The sequence below is a fragment of the Vigna angularis genome, chromosome 8 (assembly GCF_016808095.1).
Source record: "Vigna angularis cultivar LongXiaoDou No.4 chromosome 8, ASM1680809v1, whole genome shotgun sequence".
NCBI classification, from domain to species: domain Eukaryota; kingdom Viridiplantae; phylum Streptophyta; class Magnoliopsida; order Fabales; family Fabaceae; genus Vigna; species Vigna angularis.
In genome coordinates, this window is record NC_068977.1 from 19,600,806 (window position 1) to 19,609,990 (window position 9,185).

Below are 9,185 nucleotides of genomic sequence, written 5' to 3' on the forward strand. Positions count from 1 at the left end.
CATACATGCATCACAAACCGCTCTGTCATGTTACTGACTTGAGCGTCGGAGTGCCTTTGACAGGTACCCGACCACCCGGCTTGAAGTATGGAGCAGTGCTTGGAGTAGGAGGACGTCCGCCCAGTTTGGAGTATGGAGCAGGGCCTGGAGTACGAGGACGACCGCCCGACGTGGAGTGTGGAGCAGCGTCAGTCCGTCACTGTACCGTCCACCCGGCTTTCTTCAGTTCGTGGGATTCAGCAGCGACCGTCCGGTTTTCGCTAGCTTCTAGTGTCCCAGACACCAGAGCCGCTCGATCTGCGTTAGCCGGTGAGAAAGCGTCCGCCCGGTCCATAGCAGCTTCAACGTTCGTCCGCCTACCTCTACTGTTCGTGATCGTCCGCCCGACCTTCGACAAACTTGTGTTTTAATAGGATCCGCCACAGGTCCGGTCGAAACACTTAACATATTTTGGACCAAATAATTACATATGATATTTCTTATTAAATTCTTTTAATAGTGTTTAAAACGTTTTATTAATAACTAGGTTAATATAATAGTGTTTAATCTATGGATAAATATGTTTCGGTAGATTTTCTTAAAAATATAAGAATAATTTATAATTAATTTTTTTACAATTATAAAATTGAAAGTTTGTGTATATTTTAGTTATATAATTATTTTATATATGATAAACTAAACTGGTTTAAAATACAATAAATGAGAGAATAAAAAATAAATCAAATATTTTTAAATAGAGTTATTGCGAAGCAATACTTTAATTCAACTTCCTAATTGCAATAAAAATAGAATTACTAATGTTTCCAAGTAATTGAATTTTGCAAAAATCCATTTTGTCACTGATTTGTCACACTTCACGGAGGGTCAAGTAAATGAAGGCAGTAGTCAGTGGTCTTGTTCTTATACTTGTTGGTTTTTGTTAGGATATTTATCCTATTTTATCATCATTATAGTGTGTCAAGGGTTACCCTATTTATCATGATTATATTATGTCTAGGATTACCCTATTTATCATGATTATATTGTGTCTAGGGTTATCCTATTTATCATGTATTTGTGTATCAATTTATTCTTATAAATAGAAGATTGTGAGAGGGATCAATCAAGCCCTCTAGAATTATTTTACAGTTTCAATCTTAAGTTGGTATCAGAGCCAGGTTGATCCCGCTCTGGTTTCTGTCTCGTAATATATATCTGTCCGGCGCCACAGTTCTTTGTCGCCCGCCGCTGCCCGCTGCTGCCCGCCGCCGGCCACCGTCAACCGTCGGCCACCGTCCGGTCACCGTCTCCGGCCACCGTCGCCGGCCACCGTCCGGCCACCATCACCGTCGGCCACCGTCCGCCGTTGCTGGCCACCGTCACCGCCCGCCATTGCCGGCCACCGTCGTCCATCACTGTCAAAGTTTCCTTCGTCTAAACCCTTAGGGTTTTCTTGTTCTTCGTTAGTACTATTCGTCTTCTTCAGAAATGGCGTCTGGCAGTACTCTTTCCTTCTCTGGAAGTCCATCAATTACCTCCGAGCAGCTAAATGGAAAAAATTATCTATCATGGTCTGCTGCCGTTGAAATGTGGTTTCTTGGCCAAGGGCATTATGACCACCTTGAGCGAGATGGAAGCCATGTGCCTACTGAAAAAGCTGATCAGTGGAAACAAGCAGATTTCCAGTTGTGTGCCCTGTTATGGCAATCAGTGGAACCCAAACTTTTTGTATCTTTGAGGGCTTTCAAAACTTGTCACTCCTTTTGGAAGAAAGCCCAAAGCATTTATGCCAACGATATTCAACGTCTCTATGACACTACGAATAAACTTGCATCTCTTAAAATGGCAGACCATGATATGGTGTCCTTCATGGCTGAAGCCCAATCTGCTGTCGAAGAACTTAGGATGTTTTTGGAAGTAGATCCATTAGAGGATATAAAAAAGAAACTAGACAAATTCTACATGGTGTTGATCCTTCGTGCCCTACATCCCGATTTTGATCATCTCAGAGATCAACTTCTAACTAGTCATGAGGTCCCCTCTATGGAAACATTGACCACTCGCCTTCTGCGTGTCCCGGTATCTCAAACTCAAGAAGCGCATGAACTAGTGGAACCATCTGTCATGGTTGCCACACGAGGAAGAGGAGGACGTGGCACTAGAGGAGGAGGACGAGGAGGTCGGGGACGTACTCAATGCACATATTGTAAAAGGATGGGTCATACTCAAGAGAATTGCTACTCCTTACATGGTTTCCCTTCCAAAACCGCCAATATTTCGAAGACTGAAACTTCCACTTTGAAAACTGAAACCTCCACTTCTATGTTTTCTGAGGATGAATATCAAGAGTATTTAAGGTTAAAGTCTAACAGCTTGGCACAACCATCTCAATCTCCCAATACATCAACAACCTGCGTTTCTCAATCTATGGAATGTCAAAATTCATGGGTAATTGACTCAGGTGCTTCTGATCACATTTCTGGTAATACCTCTTTGTTCTCATCTATTTCCTTTCGAGAAAAACCTCATTTCATAACCCTTGCAAATGGATCTAAAACTTCTTCCAAAGGAGTCGGTCATGTTTCTTTGTCTCCCTCCCTCAATCTCAACTCAGTCCTTTTTGTCCCTAATTGTCCTTTTAATTTAATTTCCTTAAGCTAGTTGACTAAAATGTTAAATTGTTCAATAACCTTTGATCATAAATCTTTTATTATACAGGAGCGTGGTTCGGGGAGACAGATTGGAGAAGGATATGAAGCTGGCGGATTATACCATTTTGGATCTCGTCCAAGGGTGTCTTGTGTTGCTGCTCTTAATCCTAAAGTGCTACATGATCGACTTGGCCATCCTCATTTGTCCAAATTAAAAAAGATGTGTCCTGAACTTAGTGGTCTTCAAACCTTAGAATGTGAGTCATGTCAATTAGGAAAACATGTTAGATCTTCCTTTCCTAAAAGGTCTCAATCAATATGTAATTCTAGTTTTTCCATCATCCATTCTGATATATGGGGACCTAGTCGTATCTCCTCCTTTGGTTTTAGATATTTTGTTACCTTTATTGATGAATATTCAAGATGTACTTGGGTTTATCTTATGAAAAATCATTCTGAATTGTTAGCTATCTTTACATCCTTTTTGAATGAAATCAAGAATCAATTTGGTCAAGTAATCAAAATATTAAGAAGTGATAATGCCAAAGAGTATTTTTCATCCTCCTTTTCTGCCATCTTGAGTTCCCATGGTATCTTACATCAATCTACTTGTCCTCATACACCACAGCAAAATGGTATAGCAGAACGAAAAAATAGACACTTGGTTGAAACTGCTCGTACCCTTTTGCTTGGTGCCCATATTCCTGTCCATCACTGGGGGGATGCCATCTTAACTGCATGTTATCTTATTAATAGGATGCCCTCCTCCTCTCTTGATAATAAAGTCCTTTTCTCCATTTTGTTTCCTAATGATCCTCTCTTTCATACATATCCCCGAGTGTTTGGCTGTGTATGTTTTGTTCATGACATGTCTCCAGGTCTAGACAAACTCTCCGCTCGCGCTCTCAAATGTGTCTTCTTAGGCTATTCTCGACTTCAAAAAGGATATCGGTGTTACTCTTCTGAAACTAAGAAGTATTACAAGTCTGCCAATGTCACATTCTTTGAACAGACTCCTTACTTCTCTCCATCTGTTCAGGATGTTTCTATCCTCCAGCAGGTCCTTCCTATTCCAATGGTTGAGTCAAATAGCTCCACTGTCTCTGTCATTTCCAGTCATGATCACAATCCTTCTACACCTGTTTCTCCACATACTGAGATCATCCCACACAGGGCCCCAATGGATAGTCCACCTCCCCAAGACAATGGTGAATCTCCTATTTCAGATTCTTCTCCCTCGTCACCTCCTCCCACGCCTCCTGGTGCAAATGATTCAGCATGGCCTATTGCCCTCAAAAAAGGTACTCGTTCCACTCGGAACCCTCATCCCATTTATAATTTTCTAAGCTATCATCGATTGTCGCCCTCCTATTTTTCTCTTTTATCCTCAGTGTCCTCTGTTGTTATACCCAAGAATGTGAAAGAAGCACTTGATCATCCTGGATGGCGACAAGCTATGATTGTAGAAATGCAGGCTCTTGACCACAGTAATACTTGGGAGCTGGTGCCCCTTCCCCTAGGAAAAAAGGCGGTTGGTTATCGATGGGTGTATGCAGTTAAAGTTGGCCTTGATGGTGAAATTGATCGGCTCAAAGCTCGGCTTGTTGCAAAAGGTTACACTCAGGTTTATGGTCTTGATTATTGTGACACTTTCTCTCCTGTAGCCAAGATGACTACTATTCGTCTCTTCTTTGCCATGGCAGCCATTCGTCACTGGCCACTTCATCAATTGGATATCAAGAATGCCTTCCTACATGGTGATCTTGAGGAAGAAGTTTATATGGAGCAACTGATGAATCATTATTTTTCTCACTTCACTTAGTTTATTGTACTAAAATTAATCGGGGAATTGTGCTTAAATGTCCAGTATTTTCCCATTTTTCTGAATTGTGCTTAATTTGGTCGGAAATTCTTATTTTAACTAATTTGAATTATCTGAACTTATTATTTTCATTATTAATTGCAGGGAAAATTTTGGAAATGTTTTGGGACTTCAAGATAGATGTGACATTAATTTTAAAGAAGAATTTGCATGGCTGCCACATTTTTAAAACCAATGTAACGGTTACATGTCCAATTGATAATAAACTCATTTTTTTGGTTTGAAAGAAATTCTGCATCAAAGCCACGGCCACAATTGAGTAGAAAAAGAATTGGTCCATGTGCTGCACGTGAAAGGGAGAGCAATTCAATTCTTGAATTGTGAGAAGCACAACACCACATATTCCAAATGAAGCTCACGGTTTTGGCAAATTTTGTGTGAAGCATTAAGCACATAAAGAACACATGGCCCCGCTAGCTTGAAAAAAAAAAGAAGCTTTAACTTTGGACAAAGAAGCAATAGGAAACAATTCTCATTCATTTTCTATGAAAGCAAACGACCATGCACATGATGGAGGGGGCCACAACTTTGAAAGCTGCCACCTACGTGTTACACACATATACTTTTCATTTTGAAGAGCTCAACTTCCGTGGGAGGCACTCTCGGTAAATTGGAATAGCAGCAACGTTCCAGCAATAAAGATGTAAAGAGCAGCGTATGGAAGCAGCTCTCAGTTTGTCCAGCAAGCTTTGAGGATGTCCAACACCTTGGTCCAGCACCAAGCGTCCGAGAGAGTGGAAAGAAGGCACACACACAGACAGCAGCAGCAACCATAGTGGACGGTTATGTTGGCTGGATGGAAAGTAGAAGCAAGCAAAGAAGAGGAGTCCAGCTTAGAGCACCTCACGGTCACAATGGACAAAGCCACGGCTGCAAGGAAATTTAAGTGATTCATTGGCTGGAAGAAAAGCACACATGGAGTAACACTTGGAGGAGAAGAAGTCTCGGCCCTTGAGCAGTAGCCACCACCGAGAAGATGTCTTCACTTTTCTCATTTGGTTCACGCTTGGAAGAATGAAGGAGATGGAGTTGGACGTGTGAAAGAAGATAAACGTATGAAGAAGCTTGGAGAGGGAGCCCACGGCTGCAAAACCATTTGCATGAACGAGGAAGCAGTGTGCTACGGTTGATTGGAGAAGAGGACACGATCCAGCAACTGGTCCAGTTGAGAAAGATGCTCCACGGTCTTGGTCTTGGAGAAGGATATGCGTGAAGCAACAAAATGAAGAAGAGCTGGAATGTGGAAGCAAAGGAGCCAAACTCATGTCCATGGTCCAGCAGAGGAAGCCACAGCCGTGAGCAATGTAGAAGATGACAAAGAGTAGTTGGCAAATGGAGGGCCCTACCTACTTTCTTGGCACGACTTAGAGGTGAAGAAAATCAGGAAGCTAGGGGGACAATAGACAAACAACCAAGCAGGAGGAGAAGTCACGGGAGTAGCTTCAGAATTGGCATATAAAAGGGGCAGCAGGCAGAGAAGCAAAGGCATTAGATTTTAGTGTAGTTTAGGATAGCAGCCACGCCTGGGAGGAGGCTCTCGCCTCTTCCTTCCCCAAAGCTCTCTGTGTTTTTATTTTCCAGCAGTGTAGAATTTTATTTTTGAACGCTTGTTACATTAATTTGATCATTTTCATTTTCATCTGTTCATTTCAAAGTATTGAATCTTTTGATAAATTTCATTTTCAGTGTTTTTAATTTTATTGTCTCTTTTATTTTACCGTTTAATGTTTTTCTGCACCGTTAAATTCTGTGAATGTATTTTTTCTGTTCATTTTATTTTCAAACGTTATTTTTACGGTTTATTTTCTGTCAATGTATTTTCACTGATGTTTTTATTTCTGCGTTTAATTTTACCGTTTCTGAATTTTTACCGTTCAGTTTTTACCATCTTTTACCGCTTGTTTTTACCGTTGTTAAAATTTATTTCAGTGTTTGTAAATTCAGCTGTTTTGTTTAAATTCCAGTTTTAATTTTATTTTTCAGCACAAAACCAAAATTACAAAAACAACCCCCCCCACTTCGTGTTTGATCTAAGACTAAACCAAAATTTGGTCCTTGAGAGACGACCTAGGAGTCACTTCCTAGCACTGTACTGCATTATTCATTGCACATCAAATTTGATCGGCCGCGACAGCCGTATCAGCAACCTCCAGGGTTTGTTGCTCAGGGGGAGTCTGGTATGGTATGCAAATTGCATCGATCTCTATATGGCCTCAAGCAATCCCCACGTGCTTGGTTTGGAAAGTTTAGCTCCATTGTTCAAAAATTTGGGCTAAAACGCAGTGAAGTAGACCATTCAGTTTTTTATTGTCATTCTTCTCTCGGGAAATGTGTTTACTTAATAGTATATGTTGATGATATTGTCATTACAGGAAATGATGTTGTTGGAATATCTCAACTAAAAGAGTACTTGTGTAGACATTTTCAAACCAAGGATCTTGGAAGTCTCAAATATTTCTTAGGCATTGAAGTAGCGCAATCAAAAGATTTGTAATCTCCCAAAGGAAGTATGCTCTTGATATATTACAAGAAACAGGCATGATTGATTATAGACTGGTAGACAGTCCCATGGACCCAAACCAGAAATTAAGGACAGAAGAAGGTGAATTATTCTCCGATCCAGAGAGGTATAGGAGGCTGGTTGGCAAACTGATTTATCTCACTATTACAAGGCCAGATCTATCCTTTGCAGTTGGAGTGGTTAGTCAGTTCATGCAGGCTCCATGTATTGACCATTGGAATGCTCTCATTCGCATTCTAAGGTATGTAAAGAAGGCTCCCGGGCAAGGACTGTTATATGAAGATAAAGGAAGCATTCATGTCTCTGGGTATTGTGATGCAGATTGGGCAGGTTCACCTATTGATAGACGGTCTACAACAGGATATTGTGTTTTTCTGGGAGGAAACATTATTTCATGGAAAAGTAAGAAACAGAATGTAGTAGCTCGATCAACCGCGGAAGCCGAGTATAGGGCAATGGCATCACTAACATGTAAACTTATATGGCTGAAACAATTCCTTCAAGAGGTTAAATTTTGTGACATCCATACTATGAAGATGTATTGCGACAATCAAGCTGCTCTCCACATTGCATCAAATCCAGTGTTTCACGAGAGGACTAAACATATAGAAATTGATTGTCATTTTGTTCGTGAAAAGTTGTTGACCAAAGAAATATGTACTGAGTTTATTGGGTCAAACGATCAACTCGCAGATGTATTGACCAAGTCATTAAGGGGTCCTCGGATTGAGTTTATTTGTTCCAAGCTTGGTACATACAATTTGTATGCTCCAGCTTGAGGGGGAGTGTTAGGATATTTATCCTATTTTATCATCATTATAGTGTGTCAAGGGTTACCCTATTTATCATGATTATATTATGTCTAGGATTACTCTATTTATCATGATTATATTGTGTCTAGGGTTACCCTATTTATCATGTATTTGTGTATCAATTTATTCTTATAAATAGAAGATTGTGAGAGGGATCAATCAAGCCCTCTAGAATTATTTTACAGTTTCAATCTTAAGTGTTTTCTACAACTTCAACTTCCGTTCCTTTTCTTTCAAACATTCCTAATCAAAGAAAAGAAAAGTCTAGCCAAATGTTTTAGTGGATAAATGTATATGGAATATGGAATATGTGTTAAAATCAGTTATAACTTTCAAAAACTTACAAGAAAATCTCTAAATAATAATAAATGATAAAAAATAATTAATTACTATAATCACCAATTTATAAACTAACAATTATTATTAATTACAATAGTTTCATTATGAATAAAACTTATAATTAATGTCTAATTTGGTAACTAAAATAGTTTTCATTATGAATTGGTTTTTAAATTCATCAGTAATATTAGCTACCAAGGTTTTGACTACCAAAATTTAGAAATCAATTTTTTTAATAACAAAAACCTTATAGCTAGTGTTAGTTACCAATTTAAATATTAATTTATAATAGAAATTATTTTAGTTACCAATTTAGAGACTAATCATTTATAATATAAACTATTTTAGTTACCAATATTTTTTAGCTTATAAATTAATATTTAAATTGGTTATTATAGTTATTAATTATTTTTTACCATTGCAAGTTGTAATTAAGGATTTCCTTATAGTGTTATAACCTTAACTTTAGCCCGTTAAAAGTTATGAAGTATGTACTTCATTTCATCAAAACTTTTGTCTTGAATGTTTACCCATTTTAATGTCTAAAAAAGGGTGGAGGTGGAGTTTGTGAAGTTTGATACTTGTAAGTAAAAATCTATCATCTTTTAGGACAACCTACACAATTATTAACTGATTTTTACTATGATTTTTGGTTAAGCTTCCTGTTATTTGTATTTTTAATTTATATTTATAGATATTTCACTTTTATAAAATAAAAGAATTTTTATTAACTGAATTCTTATACTTTCAATAAAATATTTTTATGTAAGTTTTCTACCACTCACGTATAGTTAAACACTCACATGATATCACATTAAAATACCTTCCGTTGTCACCTTTTCTTTGTCATTTCATTGTCATTTCACTCATAGCAAGTTCTACTCTTCCTTTTAATAACCTTACAAATCCAACCAAATCGGTCTTTCTTCATCTTGGGAAAAAACTTGTGCTTGTTCTTATGTCTCTCCTTCTTGTCGAAAATAATTATCAATTTTGATTCT